General features: G+C 42.4%; 1 protein-coding gene across 1 annotated transcript in view; it reads right to left on the bottom strand.

Moving 5' to 3' along the window:
• The window catches only part of adam10a (ADAM metallopeptidase domain 10a), an 88,006-nt gene that overhangs the window by 62,350 nt on the left and 5,157 nt on the right, over nucleotides 1–20,499 (bottom strand). The window lies entirely within an intron of this gene.

The following is a 20,499-nucleotide window of genomic DNA, read 5'->3' as shown; positions in this document are numbered from 1 at the left end:
GGGGTGCAGTGACAAAACTTCAGAACAGCACTACTTCAAAACGTAACTAGTCTATTAGGAATTATTTTTAACCCGAGACCATGACACATAATCCCTCATTATGAAAGCTTTAGCCTTGACTAGATTCACAAGTATCTTATGAATAATACAACAGCAGGCTGTGTGTATTTCTGTCATTCTCACCATTGATTTAGACTTACTGTGTGTGTGTGTGTTTTCCATTTCATCCTGCCTTGGATAAAGATGTTACTTCCTCAAGCACTGTTTTTGGGACTAAGAATAGCTTCACTTTTGAAGGACATCTGCACCCACAAGATACTACAATACTATAGAGGCCCAATGGTTATTTTCAGCTCAATATTTGCTTCATTCACTTTTCCCATTCCATCTAAAACTGCTGCAGCAATAGTAAAAACAATAAAGTGAAACAAAATCGGCTACAGCAAACACATTTTGAATGCCTTGAGGGCGTGTAAGAGATTTAGTGTTGAAATGCTGGGGGGAACCACCTTCCACAAGTTGAGTAGATGATAAGCACAAGACTGCAGTGTGCTGCCAAAGATATCCCCACTCCCCTTCCCATGATGGGGACCTTGAGTGATTCCCATCAAGAGCAGCTAGCTAGACACCCTTTACTCTGCCTCCTGCTGACTCAGACCACTTTATTATCTGACACAAACACCATTGTCATAATTTACAGCTCCTAGCAGGGTTCCAGGCATCTCTACACTGATGTGATCCAATCCCCAGCCCAATCTCATCTTCCCTCCCCCTGCTCCCAGAAACACATTACAGCAGAGAAATTCAGCCAACACGGAAAAATTGCCATTTGTCAAACTTCAGTGAGATTTTTTGTTTCCCTTCCAATTTCATGGGATCTTTTTTTTTTTTAATCAATTTAATCACCAGAGCACTTTAAATTTGATGTACTGTGAAAAAAAGTATAAAACATTACATAACCTTATTCATGTTGGCTTTGCACGACACCACGGTTGTAGGCCTGATAAACAACAACGATGAGTCAGCCTATAGGGATGAGGTAAGTGACCTAGCATTGTGGTGACATGACAACAACCTCTCCCTCCATGTCAGCAAAACAAAAGAGCTGATTGTTGACTTCAGGAAGCAGAGGAGGGAACATACCCGAATCCAAATCAACGGGACTGCAGTAGAGAGTCAGGATTTTTAATGTTCCTTGGCTTCCACATCACTGAGGACTTGTCACGGACCAACACCACCACCATTCATGTCAAGAGGTCATAACAGAGTCTCTGCTTCCTAAGGGGCTGAAGAAATCTGGCATGCCGCCCTGGGTCAACTCCAAATACTAACGCTGTACCGTCGAGAGCATCCAGACCGGTTGCATCACGGCCTGGTACAGGAGTTGCTCCGTCCACAAGGAACTCCAGCGGGTGGTGAAGACGGACCAGTACGTCACTGAGACTATGCTCCAGGACATCACATAAAAACAAACGTGCCTGAGTAAGACATGCAGCATCATTAAGGACCCCACACACCTCAGCCACGAACTGATCTCTCCCTTACCATCGGGCAGACGGTATCGGAGCATGAGGTCTGATAGAAACTGTCCTTGAGACTGTTGGTAACTACAAGCCATCAGACTGCTCAACACTTGAACTGGACTGACCATCTGCCCCAATTCTCCGCACCTTAGCACACATCCACATTCATGCCACAAACATCACAATGGCTGCTGCCAGACTCTTATTATACTGCTCAGTTTATACACTGACCCCCTTCCCCATAACACGTGTAAATATTGGACTATAAAATTGTGCCTTCCTGTATTATACTTATGCTAAAAAATGTATTCTATTCTACTGAGCCATTTACTTTATCTTCATATTCTTATCTGTTATTATTCCTTATTATTTTTGGATTGTCAAGAAGGAACCTGCAAGTAAGCATTTCATTGGACGACGTATGCCATGCGTAGGGTTGGGCTGTATGAATATCTCTGCTGTAAGAAAATAAGCTTGATATTAAAATATAGCCACTTAGCTAGAAAGTTAGCAAACCAAATGAACAGCTTAGATTTCTTGAAGTTTCCTTCCTTCTATGTACTATAAAACGCTGCAATTTGAGCTATGAACTGTGGGAAACACTTCTCACAAAAAGTCAGCCTGAGAACCGGTAATGAGAGAGTGTGAAAACCCTCAAAGGTGGTTAAGCATAGATTAGTAACTTGATGTGATATATTAGCATCCCCATTAGCCGACGCCAATGGTGACAGCTAGTCTTACTGGGGTCGGACATATAACGAAAAATACATTACAGACAAAAGACTTTACAATTTACATACATTTAAGAACAACATTAACATAGTGTGTGTGTGCGCGCGCATTATCAGTTACACCTACATGTCAGTACAAACACACAACAAGTAGGTCACATGTGGGAGAGGTAGGGATGCACGATATATATCGGTGAGTATATTGGAAATCGGACGATATTAGCTAAAAATGCCAGCATCGGCCCGATGTCTAGTTTAATGCCGATGTGCAAAACCGATGTCAAAGCTGACGTGCATACCTATAACGTAGGTAGATGACGTGCATACCTATATAACGTAGGTAGATGACGTGCATACCTATATAACGTAATGACGTGCATACCTATATAACGTAATGACGTGCATACCTATATAACGTAATGACGTGCATACCTATATAACGTAATGACGTGCATACCTATATAACGTAATGACGTGCATACCTATATAACATAATGACACGAAAAATAAAGTGCTACACAGAACAAAAGCAGAAAAATACTAAGCACACACTTCCAACAACTAAAGAAGTTCAAGTCGAACAATCATTTGAAAGAGGAAGAACATTTCAGCGAGACAACTCAAAATGGGAAATCCATTAAAACGCCAAGATAATGGAATTCACTGCCCTTGACAATCAACCGTTTTCTGTCGTGGATGATGTTGGCTTTCGCCGATTGGTCGAGCACCTTGAGCCCTGGTACACACTATCAAGTAGGCGGTATACTTCAGGTGTTGCCCTACCGGAGTTACACAATATTGTTGAAACACACATCCATGAGCTACTTGCTATGGGCGTCACTACCATTTGCTTCACGACATTTGGACCAGCGATGTCAGCCCCATGAGCCTGACAGTACATGCTCAAGAATGTGCTGGTACTCATGCCGCTGCTACCATTTCAATGGCATGTGAGAACATGAACACACTAGCTAGCTCCATTTGAACAACTGACTGGAGAAATAAGCTCATCAACTGCGCCTGCAGCAGATGTGACACTCTCTGTCATGGCATTGAAACTCCTGCTCAACAAAACTGCCAACACAGACCGTGGTGTTAAAATTTACAAAAGTACTCGAGGCTGTGAACAAGCGATTCGGTGGCATTCCCTCCTTTACTCTTTACTGTGTCGCCACCATGCTCGATGCTGGGTACAAGGATTGCTACTTCGATGCAAACAAGAAACCGGGTTAACGTGAAATGTTACATACACAGCTGGACAAGATGGAAACGGACACAGTGACAGTGCGCACCGAGGAAGAGAGGCCACGGACAGACAGAGCTGAAACTTCACTGCTTGACAAGTATGATGAAAATCCTGGTTGAGAATGAAACGACTGAACAACGAAACAGCACAGCAAGTAAGTGAAAGAAACAGGTTTTGATTATGTTTTACTGGTAATGGGGACATGCGTAAATGCCAACAAAATAACTTTTATACAGTGCCACAGACACGGCCGGCTACCAAGGACTGTGGGCTCTCCTCCTTGGCCGACGTGAGTAAGACATTTAAAACATGTTAACCCTCGGAGGGCTGCCGGCCCAGACGGCATCCCTAGCCGTGTCCTCAGAGCATGCGCAGACCAGCTGGCTGGTGTGTTTATGGACATATTCAATCTCTCCCTATCCCAGTCTGCTGTCCCCACATGCTTCAAGATTACCATCATTGTTCCTGTAGCCAAGAAGGCAAAGGTAACTGAACTACCGCCCCATAGCACCCACTTCTGTCACAAGTGCTTTGAGAGACTAGTCAAGGATCATATCACCTTCACCCTACCTGTCACCCTAGACCCACTTCAATTTGCATACCGCCCCAATAGGTCCACAGACGATACAATCGCCATGACACTGCCCTAACCCATCTGGACAAGAGGAATACCTACGTAAGAAAGCTGTTCATTGACTACAGCTCAGCATTCAACACCATAATACCCTCCAAACTCATCATTAAGCTTGAGGCCCTGGGTCTCAACCCCGCCATGTGACATCCTGACGGGCCACCCCCAGGTGGTGAAGGTAGGAAAAATCTCCACGTCGCTGATCCTCAACACTGAGGGTGTGTGCTCAGCCCCCTCCTGTAATCCCTGTTCACCCATGACTGAGTGGCCATGTACGCCTCCAACTCAATCATCAAGTTTGCAGACGACAACAGTAGTGGGCTTGATTACCAACAACGACGAGACAGCCTACGGAGAGGTGGTGAGGGCACTCGGTGTGTGGTGTCAGGAAAACAACCTCTCACTCAACAACAACAAAACAAAGGAGATGATCGTGGACTTCAGGAAACAGCAGAGGGAGCAGCCCCCTATCCACATCGAAGGGGCAGCAGTGGCGAAGCGGGAACGTTTTAAGTTCCTCTGCATACACATCACGGACAAACTGAAATGGTCCACCCACACAGACAGTGTGGTGAAGGCGCAACAAGACCTCTTCAACCTCAGGAGGCTGAACAAATGTGGCTTGTCACCCAAAAAACAAATCTTTTACAGGTGCACAATTGAGAGCATCCTGTCGGGCTGTATCACCACCTGGTACAGCAACTGCATTGCCCACAACAGCAGGGCTCTTCAGAGGGTGGTGTGGTCTACACAACGCATCACCAGGGGCAAACTACCTGCCCTCCAGGACACCTACAGCACCCGATGTCACAGGAAGGCCAAAAAGATTGTCAAGGACAACAACCACCCGAGCCACTGCCTGTTCTCCCCACTACCATCCAGAAGGCGAGGTCAGTGCATCAAAGCTGGGACCGAGAAGCTATTTTTCAGTCTCTCTCAAGGCCATCAGACTGTTAAACAGCCATCACTAACACAGATGCAGCTGCCTACATACAGACTTGAAATCATTGGCCACTTTAACCTGTTAGGGCTAGGGGGCAGTATTTACACGGCCGGATAAAAAACGTACCCGATTTAATCTGGTTATTACTACTGCCCAGAAACTAGAATATGCATATAATTATTGGCTTTGGATAGAAAACACCCTAAAGTTTCTAAAACTGTTTGAATGGTGTCTGTGAGTATAACAGAACTCATATGGCAGGCAAAAACCTGAGAAGATTCTGTACAGGAAGTGCCCTCTCTGACCATTCCTTGAGCTTCTTGACTCTTTTTATTGAAAACTTAGGATCTTTGCTGTAACGTGACACTTCCTACGGCTCCCATAGGCTCTCAGAACCCGGGAAAAAGCTGAATGATGTCGAGGCAGCCCCTGGCTGAAAAACATTAGCGCGTTTGGATAGTGGTCGGTCAGAATACTATGAGACTGAGGCGTGTGCACGAGGCGACCCCATGTTTTTATTTTCTCTCTTTGTACTAAAACACAGATTCCCGCTCGGAATATTATCGCTTTTTTTACGAGAAAAATGGCATAAAAATTGATTTTAAACAGCGGTTGACATGCTTCGAAGTACGGTAATGGAATATTTTCACGAAACGCGTCGTGCGCGTCACCCTTCTTTACACTTCGGATAGTGTCTTGAACGCACGAACAAAACAGAGGATATTTGAACATAACTATGGATTATTTTGAACCAAACCAACATTTATTATTGAAGTAGAAGTCCTGGGAGTGCATTCTGACGAAGAACAGCAAAGGTAATAACATTTTTGTTATAGTAAATCTGACTTTGGTGAGGGCTAAACTTGGTGGGTGTCTAAATAGCTAGCCCTGTGATGCCGGGCTATCTACTTAGAATATTGCAAAATGTGCTTTCACCGAAAAGCTATTTTAAAATCGGACATAGCGAGTGCATAGAGGAGTTCTGTATCTATAATTCTTAAAATAATTGTTATGTTTTTTGTGAACGTTTAACGTGAGTAATTTAGTAAATTCACCGGATGTTTGCGGGGGGTATGCTAGTTCTGAACGTCACATGCTAATGTAAAAAGCTGGTTTTTGATATAAATATGAGCTTGATTGAACAAAACATGCTTGTATTGTATAACATAATGTCCTAAGATTGTCATCTGATGAAGATCAAAGGTTAGTGCTGCATTTAGCTGTGGTTTGGGTTTATGGGACTTTATATGCTAGCTTGAAAAATGGGTGTCTGATTATTTCTGGCTGGGTACTCTGCTGACATAATCTAACGTTTTGCTTTCGTTGTAAAGCCTTTTTGAAATCGGACAGTGTGGTTAGATTAACGAGAGTCTTGTCTTTAAAAGGGTGTAAAATAGTCATACGTTTGAGAAATTGAAGTAATAGCATTTCTAAGGTATTTGAATAACGCGCCACGGGATTCCACTGGCTGTTACGTAGGTGGGACGAATTCGTCCCACTGGCCCTAGAGAAGTTTATAAATGGATCACTAGTCACTTTAATAATGTTTACATATCTTGCATTACTCATGTCATATGTATATACTGTATTTTATACCATCAAGCCTATGCTGCTCGGTCATTGATCATCCATATATTTATCTGTATATATTCTTATTCCATTCCTTCACTTAGATTTGTGTGTATTAGGCAATTGTTAGATTACTTATTAGATATTACTGCACTGTCAGAACTAGATGCACAAGCATTTTGCTACACTCGCAATAACATCTGCTAACCATGTGTACATGACCAATACATTTAATTTGACATTCTTATCAATTTATTCCACCAATCATCAGTCATTTGTGTCAGTGCAGTACATGTTGAGTGGTCTTCTCTATAAGCATGCTGAAAGTCTGTCACAACTAAGACATGAAAAAGGCTTACATACTCTTCAATAAAGCTGAGGAGTAGTACCATTATGTAAGCAACTGCTATCAAAACCTGGTCATCAGTACACCACACTCCAGAGTAGGGCTGACCCAATTTAGTTGAATAAAGGCTTAAACATTTTTTTTACAAAGAATTTACTCTGGCACGCTTATCATTTAATTAGTGTTTACATTGTTCCAAACAGTCAAAGCTATAGTCATCTAACAGCACCTGTTTGGCACACATATGCATGCAGTGCTTGCTCTTTACCTTCTCTTTATTTCCAGTATTTTCCACAACTAGTCAAATTTATTCGACACATCTGACTTCTCCTTTACCTTACCATGGCCCCATTTCAAGTTTGTCACTTTTTTTTTTTTTTTTCCCCAGTCGGGGACAGCCCTATTCCAGAGTAAACCCAGAATCAACCATACCACTAGACCATAAATCTATCTTACACTCTGAGGTAAGGGAGTTTACTTTCTAGATTGCCTTGCCTTATGAGCAACCTTGACAAAGACTTCATGCACACCAACAGTTGTACTACCTAAGTATGTGTATGTTTAGCCTATAGGCATATAGCCTAGAACAGAAGCTAGAGATATCCAGTTCCTTTGAATTCTCCTTACAGTGATTGTGGTTGAAATTAATGAGAAAAACTCATTCACCGTTTGAGCAAGGCAAACCTGCACAGAGAAAAGAAAGGAGAAATCACTAAAAACTTTGTAGTCATCAGTAGCGTTAGATGGAGTTTTCTCCCGGAGGCAGCAGCGGCGCAGCCCCTGCTTCCACCGCTCGGCTGTGATAAAACTCTCCACTTATCTAGTTCTGGCTAGGGGATAAACGCTGCTCGTTAAGACAGGGACACTGACATGCATCGCAATTCCACACAAGGCTACCCCTCTCTCCTGGGGTTCTGTCACTGTGCGGTACCCTGTAACTTTACAGGAAAGTGAGGGGACATTAATGTAGAAACAGGAGGCTTTTAAAGAGCTGTTAGATGCAACGGTCACACTTTTAGCAATCAGCACGGGATGGAAGCAGCCATTCATTCAGTTCTTTTTCAGGTTAAAATGAAAGCTAGTCCCATAGGAACAGCACACTGGCTCCTGCTCATATCTAACTCAGCTGTTGGCTGACTGATGCTATGCTGGCTGGTTGCAGTGTTAGAGCTTTATTGAGACTGTCTACTATAATGGCTGATGCTAGCTGAGAATATTCCTCTGCCCAGACAGCTTGGCAACACTGGGCAAACGTTCAAACTGCTCCTCACTAGTCAGTCCGGTCGGTAGGGCTAGACTGTGTGTGTCCAGTCTGGTGTCTCCAGAGCTGCCCATTGGTGGGAACATGATCCCACTTCATTCACAGTGAGGGGCTCCTTAGGATCCTGCCGAAGTGGAAAATACAGCCTCTTCCCTGACAGCTGTGTACTAGAGTTGAGAGCGTTTAAAGATTTGAATTTGAAAGGGCTCAAGAAATACTGAGGGAGAAAAAAAATAACATTCACATCTGCTAGACTGGAACACAAAAACACTTTAAGCACAACAGTGTGGCACAGGAACAATGCTTTTCTATGAAGGGAGAGTGTTGACAGCAGACCATTTCATCTGGGGAGAATAATCCTTTTTCCACATTCGATTTTCCTCTTACCTCCAGAATGCGTCTGTAGACTAGAAGTGGATCTGAGGAGATTAGATGAATAAACAGCTGAAAGCAAAACAGCAAAAAGATTATTCTTAAAAAGGAGGGATGTCAAAAAATACAAAAAAAGTAAGCTGTTGCCACTTGTGAAAAACAAATGCCTTTTGTGAAAAAACAAATGCTTAACGTTAAAACAAGAGGTTGGCGAGAGCCGAGGCAGGTAGAAATGTCTCCCAGACAGTCCCAAATCTGTTAAATGAGCACATCTACCCAGTCTCCAAGCTCTCCGCTGATGAAGCCCTCAGTTCGCAGGAAGTCAAGAGTACGGCTAAGTGTGACAGTGGAGAGAACTGTGGAGGCAAAGCATAATCCTGAGAGGAGAGCTCACCTGCATGAAGACCGGCTCAGATTTAGACATAGGCCATCACTTTCATTAAAGAGCTGTGACACAGATGCTAAAGAGCACACTCTGACAGTGTGCCTCCACACAACTCTGGGTAATGAAGACGGAGCACGGCCAGGGAGGGAGGGAGGGACTGGCACTCACAGCGACACCATGAAGCACAGCAGCCACGCTAAACAGGCTTACACACACAGCTGGAGCGCGAGACTCACTGCCGCACAGAACAGCTCATCCGCCAAACGTTATCATTGGTCCACTCCTAGTCAACAAAGGCTTTAAAGAATGGTCAGATACGAACAGTCGGACACACCTGAGGATAAGAGCCAAATGAGTTGCCGTTTTAGCAGTCCACCTGCTAGCTGGTTGTAGACTGGTTAGCTGACAACGTCATGAAAACAATGGGCACGCTTCAAATGGGGCAGAAGGCCATGTGATTCTGGATGGCCAGATACCAAGCAACAATAACAAGAAGTGGGAATCATAGGTGGCTCTTTCAAGCTAGTTTTATCTTGATACCATGTCTTGTTTTGAGTTTTTTTTTTTTACTGAGGTCACGTCTATGCTAATATAGCTCAAATTTGCTAGCTAACCAACAACTGTAACAATGTATTTGAGAGACAAGCTCATTGTGCAAATGTATTTATGTTTTCAATAAACATTGGAGACTAAATATAGTTTACATGCTGTTAACAATCTAAGCCAACCCTGTCTTTCCCCACAGTTGCCCAGGCGTCAGGTTGTGTTGCTAAACCACCAACCCGTCTATAACGTCATGAGCAAGGAGACTACTAAGTCAACATACAAAAAACAAGTACAAAAGAGATTGGCTGAGATGACTGGTTCCTTTCAGAGATTCTCACAGCTGTTGGTGTGTTAGCCTACTACCTGAGAAGCTATTTTAAAACACCATTAAGAAATGTATGGTCATCAGCTAATGCTGTGTTTGATATGAAGAGGACACTCTGTGCTTCACAGCTCTGGGAATAATTACCTAAAGAGAGAAGCTCATACAGTGCTGCTGGGGTAATGGTCCCACAGTAAAAAAACACACAGAGATTGTATTGTCATGATGGCCCTAGTGTGTGGGAGTAAAAACTCGTCAACAAGCAGGGGCCACACCTGGCCTGCCATGACATGAATGAGTCAGGGAGAAAATATTCAGAGATTTACACCATCTTTTCTTAGCCCTCCCCCCAACAAATAGACTAATGACAGTAGCAGTCTAGTGTGGCACACTGATGGACAGAAACACAAGAGCTGGTGGGCTTTTTAATGTGACAACAGGGGAAGAAGATTAATTAATCAGGAAACAGAGGGGCCTTGTATGAAAACAAAACAGAGCACGCTCAGATTTCCTCCATCAACCCCCATACATGGGCATGACATCTCCTATGCATTGTCCCACACAGCCTACTAACATGCAACACCAGTGGAATAAAGCAGAATAGACTAAAGAGAAATGCAATTATTTGACTAAAGAGACGGCTCATTGTATATGGCTCAATTTGGCAAGGGCTGGTGTTTCTGAGAAGTGATACACAACACTATCATGCAAAACAGCCTTTAGTTGAATTGAAATGTTTGGTTAAAAGAACAAGGTTAGTCCTCGTTTGAATATTTGCTCTGAGTAATTGCTAGGGCCGGCATGATACCAGTATGGTGATACTTGTTAGTACCGTGGCAAGTAAACAAAAACATGAGGCTTTAACTTCTTTAGGATAACAGCCCTAAATGTTAGAAACAAACATCATTAGGTTATCATCCAGAGTCACATTTATTTAATTTCCAAGCTATAGCACACAACTTAAATACAGCAGATTGTTAAAACCTGTTAGGGCTAGGGGGCAGTATTGACACGGCTGGATAAAAAACATACCCGATTTAATCTGGTTACCACTCCTACCCAGTAACTAGAATATGCATATACGTATTACATATGGATAGAAAACACCCTAAAGTTTCTAAAACTGTTTGAATGGTGTCTGTGAGTATAACAGAACTCAAATGGCAGGTCAAAACCTGAGAGATTCCTTTACAGGAAGTGGCCTGTCTGACCATTTCTTGAACTTCTTTTCCATCTCTATCTTTTACTAAGGATCTCTGCTCTAACGTGACACTTCCCACGTCGTCCATAGGCGCTCAGAGCCCGGGAAAAAACAGAATGTCGTCATTCCAGCCCCAGGCTGAAACACATTATCGCCTTTCTCAAGTGGCCGATCAAGGGACTCTGGGCTTATGCGCGTGACCCGACCGCCCCGCCTTTGTGATTTTTTTCCTCTGTTTGCCGAAAAGGAGATTCCCTGTCGGAATATTATCGCTTTTCTACGAGAAAAATGGCGTAAAAATTGATTTTAAACAGCGGTTGACATGCTTCGAAGTACGGTAATGGAATATTTAGAATTTTGTCACGAATTGCGCCATGCGCGCGACACTTCTTTACCATTTCGGATAGTGTCTGGAACGCATACGAACAAAACGCCGCTATTCGGATATAACGATGGATTATTTTGGACCAAACCAACATTTGTTATTGAAGTAGCAGTCCTGGGTGTGCATTCTGACGAAGACAACAAAAGGTAATCAAACTTTTATAATAGTAAATATGATTATGGTGAGTGCTAAACTTGCCGGGTGTCTAAATAAGCGAGCCCATGATGCCTGGGCTATGTACTTAGAATATTGCAAAATGTGCTTTCACCAAAAGCTATTTTAAAATCGGACATATCGAGTGCATAGAGGAGTTCTGTATCTATAATTCTTAAAATAATTGTTATGCTTTTTGTGAACGTTTATCGTGAGTAATTTAGTAAAATGTTAGCGAATTCCCCGGAAGTTTGCGGGGGGTATGCTAGTTCTGAACGTCACATGCTAATGTAAAAAGCTGGTTTTTGATATAAATATGAACTTGATTGAACAAAACATGCATGTATTGTATAACATAATGTCCTAGGGTTGTCATCTGATGAAGATCATCAAAGGTGAGTGCTGCATTTAGCTGTCTTCTGGGTTTTGGTGACATTATATGCTGGCTTGAAAAATGGGTGTCTGATTATTTCTGGCTTGGTACTCTGCTGACATAATCTAATGTTTTGCTTTCGTTGTAAAGCCTTTTTGAAATCGGACAGTGTGGTTAGATTAACGAGAGTCTTGTCTTTAAATAGCTGTAAAATAGTCATATGTTTGAGAAATTGAAGTAATAGGATTTTTAAGGTTTTGAAAATCGCGCCACAGGCTGCAAGTGGCTGTTACGTAGGTGGGACGCAAGCGTCCCACCTAGCCCCTAGAGGTTTTAAAAGACCAAAGAGGTTTGTCTGCTTCGTGTGTTTTCATTTTTGTCATGGGAAAGTATTGCGATACTGGTATCATCACAGTAATTGCAACACTGAAAGTTTCTAAGAACCGAAGTAGCAACAAAGTAGATTTATTCACAGTTTAACAAAACCCAGATATCTTAAACTTCATGACAACGGGATGTCTTTTTCCCTCTATTGGTACAATGTACAGTTTCAGGGGATATGCCTTCCAGTGAAACTCATCATCAGTTGTTAAACCTCTGTCCTAAAAGGGAAATATGTAGCCTGTTATGTACAAACCCACTCTAGCCCAGCCTACAGCAGCCAAAGCTGCCCAGGACGAACTGAATCAACAGGGTAAAGGTCAACTCGAAGGCTGTTGGTTGGAGATGGAGTATGGCAGGCACAATACAATCCCTTTAGTTGTCAGACCAGATACGACTCCAGTGGATTCATGGACTTTTTCATTGAGAAGACCCATTGGAGGAATGTACGACTAACTGTTGTTTTCATGGCACAGCCGTGCCTCTGATTTTACTTTCCGTATCACACCACATCTGTGTGTAGGGTCACTGTCCGGAGGAAGGGAGGGGCATGTGAGGAATGTGACCCCAGTGCTGGATATGGCAGCATAAGGAAGTGTTTTCGTTACATAAAAAAATAAGAGGGATAACTAGCAAGTCAATCATTAACATAATTTCCTCCCTTATCTAGCAGCCACAAAAGGTTCATGTAAAACCCTCTGGGATATTCAAATCGAGATGTTTTTATTTTTTTATTTTACCTTTATTTAACTAGTCAAGTCGGTTAAGAACAAATTCTTATTTACAAAGGCGGCCTATGAACAGTGGGTTAACTGCCTTGTTCAGGGGCAGAACAACAGATTTTTACTTTGTCAGCTCAGGGATTCGATCTAGCAACCTTTCGGTTACTGACCCAACGCTCTAACCACTAGGCTACCTGCCGCCCCAAACCATATAGGCCTATGCCTAGCGGATACAAGAACGTTGTTTGCCTAGTCAATCCATTTGAAGTGTTGCAAGTAGTCACTGACTTTGAATTAATTGGCAGGGTAAAGGACTAACACTAATTTGCAAGAGAAAATGTTGGCTACTCCTTAATTGTATCCTGCTGGAATGCACCTGCTAGCCCAAATTGCCAGAGCTGTCAATGACAAGTAGTGCCTGTGGGCTTCATACTGTAGCCTTAGTCAATAGTATTTCAGTGAAGTCTTCATCCTCACTCATGGAGGTGCCAAGTTTGACAGGCTAGATAGAACCCCTTGACAGGAACAGAGGAAGTGGAAACAGCTTGGGTCATGATGACTCACCCTCCCCATACATTAGCATGCTGGGTAAAGGCAGGTTGTTTGACAGGCCAGAGAGCTCAGAGCTCCACCACTTGTTCTCCTGGTTGCTATTGCACCATACCACAACACTGAGTGATGGGTAACCACTAGTCTACATCCCTGACAAGACATCCAGCCATTGACTACTGAGGGGTGGAAACAACATGGCATTGGTGGGTACTGTTGTGGTGTGGACCAATGCCATGTCCACTGTCCAGTGGTCCCTGTGGCTAGCTGCAGCCTTTAACCACTGAGAAGCTACTAATCCGATGGGCAGTGGTGGCAGCAGATGTTTTTGGACAAATACGCTTTTGTGTTGGGTCTGGGAGCCGCAGTCCTGTATGGGCAATTGTCAAGGCAGCGGTCTGAAATACAAAAACATAATGTAGCTAGTAGGGCTGGGAATTGCCAGGGACCACACAATATGATATTAGCGCGATACTTCGGTGCCGATACGATATGGATTGCAATTCTATACTGCGATTCTATTGTGATTTCATGTTCCAAACATAGTGCTCACGATATGTCTGCTGCAGATAAACAGAGCACGAGAAAATTTGTTTTGATCAGTCAGGGAAATAAAAGTGCTGAAAATATGTTGGCTCACCATTTTTTTTTTTTTTTTTAAAGATGGAGAACTATGGGATGAAAAATACTTGCGTTTTGGCGCAGGGACAGCCGGCTGTCTCTAGCTAACGCTGCCCGCAGTAGCAAAACAAAACACAATTGTAACTATGTATTTTCCCCTCATCATTAATAGCTAGGTACAATGTTCCTCCTCATTCCATGCATGCTTAGAAGAAGTTCATCTGAACTACTGTACAGGGTGTGGGGTCCATTGCTCATGTGATGCTAAAATAATTATGAAGCAGCTATTATGTATGGCTCACACAGCACAATGTCTGCACATAGAACTAGGTTAGCCTACTGTGGAAAGTCACAGCAAAAGGAGATTGTGATGTGAAGGCATGCTTCTATGTGCTGAGGGCTTAGCACTAAATTATAACTAGACTAGGCCCACACACACACACACACACACTGCGGTTTTGAGTAGATTTCTTCATTCTAGTCTTACTGCTCAACATCCACTTGAATATGATTCAGAGAGCAAAGAAACAAGAGGCAGGGCAAGTTAGTAGTCTGTGTTAACAAGCAAAGAGCCTAGTGATAATGAAGTCAGAAGTGAATGTGATGCTGCTTACAGCTCCCAGCTGAAAGAGATACTGCTGTTAAAAGAATAGTGATTTGACACTGGAACACGATTTAAACACAGGAACCATTTTCAGGTCAATGTTAGTTTACGATTGTCTTTCAGGAAACTGATTGGCAAGTCAAAACACTAGCGGTAGAACCATGCACTCTGAATAAAGCCAGAAAAACAAACTGACAGGGAATGTAAGAACACAGTTATTATAGAAATACAAAATGTCAGGCACCATGTCACAAGTCTGAGAATGAACAAACTAGCCAACCATATCACAGTTTCCCCATAAAAGAAAGCAACAGAGGAAATGGTGCTTCAACAAACCAATGTGGTGAGTCTGATAAGCAATGACTGGTAGGTCCCTGTCAGTAAAACATCACTGGTAATCATTATTGATCGTTTATGCTTGGCTACATGTTTCAGTTTACTGAATTGTTGCTTGATGCTGTCTTCAGAGGGCCTAGGCCTAATTTGACTAGTACAGTGGTTCCCAAACTTTTTATAGTCCTGTACACCTTCAAAACATTCAACCTCCAGCTGCGTACCCCCTCTAGCAGCATACCCCCTCTAGCAGCATACCCCCTCTAGCAGCATACCCCCTCTAGCAGCAGGGTCAGCGCACTCTGAAATGTTTTTTTTTTTGCCACCATTGTAAGCCTGCCACACGCTCTATACGATACATTTATTAAACATAAGAATGGAGTGAGCAGAACAACTTGTGTCATCGACAGGTGCAGTACTGTACTACCAGTAGAGCTGGTATGTCTCTCTATGGACGCGGGCCTTACTAAATGGACTGTTTGAAAATGTGAAGACATTTTTTTTAACAAAATAAAAACAAAAACCATTCAGCATCCATATTGCTGAGGTCCACATGACAACCAGCAAACATATGACATCACAATAGCAATGACATTACATCAAAAGGTCTTATTTTTCTTCTCTTTACTCCCGTGTTTTTCAACCTTTCACACTCACACACCCATTTCCTGTCATGACACATGTTTTCATCTTACAGAGAATGTTTGTGGTGCACACACACAACTCTGTCTGCTCACCCTGGGATGGAACAGAACGGAAACAGCTCCTCACATCATTTCACTGAGTTTACACTACTGCAGCACCACACACACTACAACCAGCTGAGAGCGGGAGTGTATTTATTGAAAGTTCCAACCCTACATGCACTACAGTAAGAGTGTGATAACATACAGCTGTGGGTTAATCGTGGCTTATTCAGAGGTTTAAATTAGAGGAGCAAAAAAACTATTGTGTGAATCACATTTCCTCCTAAGGTGAAGAAATGTCGTATTGCCTTGGGTATCAATACTATACCACCATTAGACAAACTCCCCTGCATTTCGTACATAGGGCCTATTCGTTTATAGCCTGCATATTAGGCAACACCTGAAACATGGAAATGATGCCCTTGAGCGGTGAAAATCCAATTAAGCAATCTCTGACCTTGGTTGACAATACACCAGACAAGAACACTAGCATTTTCACAACTTGTTAATAAATGCATTGAAAATAAGAATGTTGACAACAAAGAGGGCGAGATGGGGGAGTGGTGGGGGAGGGGGGTGGATAGCTGCCAGCAGAGTGCACTTTATCTGATTGGATGAGTCAAGGAGAATCCTTTGTGGACACACTGTATGAAGTGTGATACCAATGGAGAAAAAATATATATCTAAAGTTAGGGGCATATTTTGCCCCTGTTGACTTGTTTTGAAAAGATTGCGGCAGCTTTTTCCATCAAGAGCTCTCAGGGGCAAAAATGCACAGCCCCTCTGCATTTCTGACACTGACATTGCACATCTTGAATATGGTCAATAATATTTGCCTTTCTGAGTGTGAATATACTAGAAGGCTGCTCTGTATGCTTCAAACTAACAAAACACAATATAAAGTGTTTTTATAACAATGTCAATTGTGGAGACTCATTGAAGTTCTTTGGATATGTGAGGGGAAATATAATCCAGGATTACATATTTTTCCACAACCCCACATTCTGAAAGGCTTTGCTATGCCTCCCTGATAAGCCGCTGTGTATTACCAAAGCACAGGACTCCTGATTGCAACTCCTGATGGCTCCAAAACACTGTTTTATACTCCACATACAAACAAGGCCTTTCGTCAGAGTCTCTCTCTCCGAGTCTCGCTGACATCTTCTAATCTTCTCTTGGCAAATGCTCTCCAATGCATTCAAATGTACGGGGAAGTCACACACCCCATGTAATGTCTGCGTGAAACAGAATGGGAGATAATGAAGCCGGTGTGTGGAGTCCCACAGCGCTAGTGAAAAGACAGCATCTCAACAGGTGAAAAGAATATGATCCGTTGGAATATAGGGATTAGAGGTCGACCGATTATGGTTTTTCAGCGCCCACACCGATTATTGGAGGCCCAAAAACCCCGGTACCGATTAATCGGCCGATTTTTTATTTTATTTGTAAGAATGACAATTACAACAATACTGAATGAACACTTATTTTAACTTAATATAATACATCAATAAAATCAATTTAGCCTCAAATAAATAAATGAAACATGTTCAATTTGGTTTAAATAATGCAAAAACAAAGTGTTGGAGAAGAAAGTAAAAGTGCAATATGTGCCATGTAAAAAAACTAACGTTTAAGTTCCTTGCTCAGAACATGAGATCATATGAAAGCTGGTGGTTCCTTTTAACATGAGTCTTCAATATTCCCAGGTAAGAAGTTTTAGGTTGTAGTTATTATAGGAATATTTCTCTCTATACCATTTGTATTTCATATACCTTTGGCTATTGGATGTTCTTATAGGCACTTTAGTATTGCCAGTGTAACAGTATAGCTTCGTCCCTCTCCTCACCCCTACCTGAGCTCAAACCAGGAACACATCGACAACAGCCATCCTCGAAGCATCGTTACCCATCGCTCCACAAAAGCAGCGGCCCTTGCAGAGCAAGGGGAACAACTACTCCAAGTCGCAGAGCGAGTGACATCACCGATTGAAACGCTATTAGCGCGCACCCCGCTAACTAGCTAGCCATTTCACATCGGTTACACCAGCCTAATCTCGGGAGTTAGGCTTGAAGTCATAAACAGCTCAATGCTTGAAGCACAGCGAAGAGCTGCTGGCAAAAGCACGAAAGTGCTGTTTGAATGAATGCTTACGAGCCTGCTGCTGCCTACCACCGCTCAGTCAGACTGCTCTATCAAATCATAGAATTAATTATAATATAATAACACAGAAATACGAGCCTTAGGTCATTAATATGGTCGAATCCGGAAACTATAATTTCAAAAACAAAACGTGAAATACGGAACCGTATTTTATCTAAACGGGTGGCATCTCTAAGTCTAAATATTGCCGTTACATTATACAACCTTCAATGTTATGTCATAATTATGTACAATTCTGGCAAATTAATTACGGTCTTTGTTAGGAATAAATGGACTTCACACAGTTCACAACGAGCCAGACGGCCCAAACTTCTGGATATACCCTGACTGCTTGCACGGAACGCAAGAGAAGTGACACAATTTCCCTAGTTAAAAGAAATTCATGTTAGCAGGCAATAATAACTAAATATGCAGGTTTAAAAATATATACTTGTGTATTGATTTTAAATAAAAGGCATTGATGTTTATGGTTGGGTACACATTGGCGCAACGACAGTGCTTTTTTCTCATGCGCTTGTTAAATCATCACCCGTTTGGCGAAGTAGGCTGTGATTCGATGAGAAATTAACAGGCACCGCATCGATTATATGCAACGCAGGACACGCTAGATAAACTAGTAATATCATCAACCATGTGTAGTTAACTAGTGATTATGTTAAGATTGATTGTTTTTTATGAGATAGGTTTAATGCTAGCTAGCAACTTACCTTGGCTTCTTGCTTCCCTCGCGTAACAGGTAGTCAGCCTGCCACGCTGGCTCCTCGTGGAGTAAAATGTAAGGCAGGTGGTTAGAGCGTTGGACTAGTAACTGGAAGATTGCAAAAACGAATCCTCGAGCTGACAAGGTAAAAATCTGTCATTCTGCCCCTGAACAAGGCAGTTAACCCACCGTTCCTAGGCCGTCATTGTAAATAAGAATTTGTTAACTGACTTGCCTAGTTAAATAAAAAGGTGTAAAAAAAAAGAAAAAAATAGGCCACAATCGGTGTCCAAAAATACCGATTGTTATGAAAACTTGAAATCGGCCCTAATTAAATCGTCCATTCCGATTAGTCGGTCGACCTCTAGTAGGGATGTTACTAGTTTAATTAACATGGTTGCCTACTTTACTTCATCTTTACAAATTATGGCTTTTGGATCAGTACCAGCTAAAAATGTTTCTCTCAACAAGAACAGATTAGCCAGATCTCCTGCTTTCCCTCTATGAATAATTAATGTTCAACTCTGGAAACATATTTGAGTCAAAAGGGATGAATCTGTTACTACAAACCCTAACAAATCATTAATATCCACCCATGAATCAAATCTATGGTTTTATGACATCTCTCATTCATTATTAATCTGCATGTGGCATCTAGCATTGAATTATAGATTTAGAAACCCAAATCCTAATATAATTTGCCTTCCCAGTAAAATGTATAACATTATACACAGTGTACAAAACATTAGGAACACCTGCTCTTTCCATGACATAGAACGACCAGGTGAAAGCTATGATCCCTTATTGATGTCACTTGTTAAATCCACTTCAATCAGTGTTGATGAAGGGGAGGACACAGGGTAAAGAAGGATTTTTAAGCCTTGAGACAAGGATTGTGTATGTGTGCCATTCAGAGGGATTTAAGTGCATTTGAACGGGGTATGGTAGTAGGTGCAGGCGTACCGGTTCGAGTGTGTTAAGGGTTTTTCACGCGTATCAAGAATGGTCCACCACCCAAAGGCCATCCAGCCACTGTGGGAAGCATCTCTGTGGAATGCTTGACACCTTATAGAGTCCATGCAACACAATATCAGGAGGGTGTTCCCAATGTTTTGTACACTCAGTGTACAAATATCTGAGGTTCTGAGCATATAGCCTAAGCCTAGAGGACATTAATTGCTATAGTGGTGACCAATTTAATCCCAAACTCTCCATTTGAATACAAATCTGTGCTTTTAAAATTGCATTTGGAGTGGACATTGGCGGACTTATCTTCTTAGTTTATGAAAGAACATTGTCCTCTAAGAGAACTGTTTCCTCAGTAATCATTTGAGTTCCAGTCTGGCTGGCTCATATCCTCTTTTCCACAGACAGCAAACATCGTGGTGAAGCATCACGGAGTCTGGGTGGCATCCTCTCTGCTCACACGCTCTCAGTTGGCAGCAAACGCTCAAGGACACACCAGGGAACATGTGCCTCACACAGAGCTCTGCTGCTGCTCTGTTTAGTTCTGCAATTAGTCTGACAGCCCTGACATCAAAATGACTATCTGACCCAACTCAACATCTGGCCCATGTCGGGTGAACCAATTCGATGCTGAAGGCATTGTTTAAAGAATGTATTTATTCTTTACACCCTTCAAGTGATCAGACATGGTAGGTAAAACCAATATGGCTAACATTGAGTTGCTTCACGAATCAAACCACATCAGAAGAGTCATCACCCTAAGGACAGCTGAAGACAGGGAGGAAGGATG

The sequence above is a fragment of the Salmo salar genome, chromosome ssa11, assembly GCF_905237065.1.
Source record: "Salmo salar chromosome ssa11, Ssal_v3.1, whole genome shotgun sequence".
Taxonomy (NCBI): domain Eukaryota; kingdom Metazoa; phylum Chordata; class Actinopteri; order Salmoniformes; family Salmonidae; genus Salmo; species Salmo salar.
Note: the sequence above shows the minus strand (reverse complement) of the source record. Positions and strands in the feature narration are given on the sequence as shown.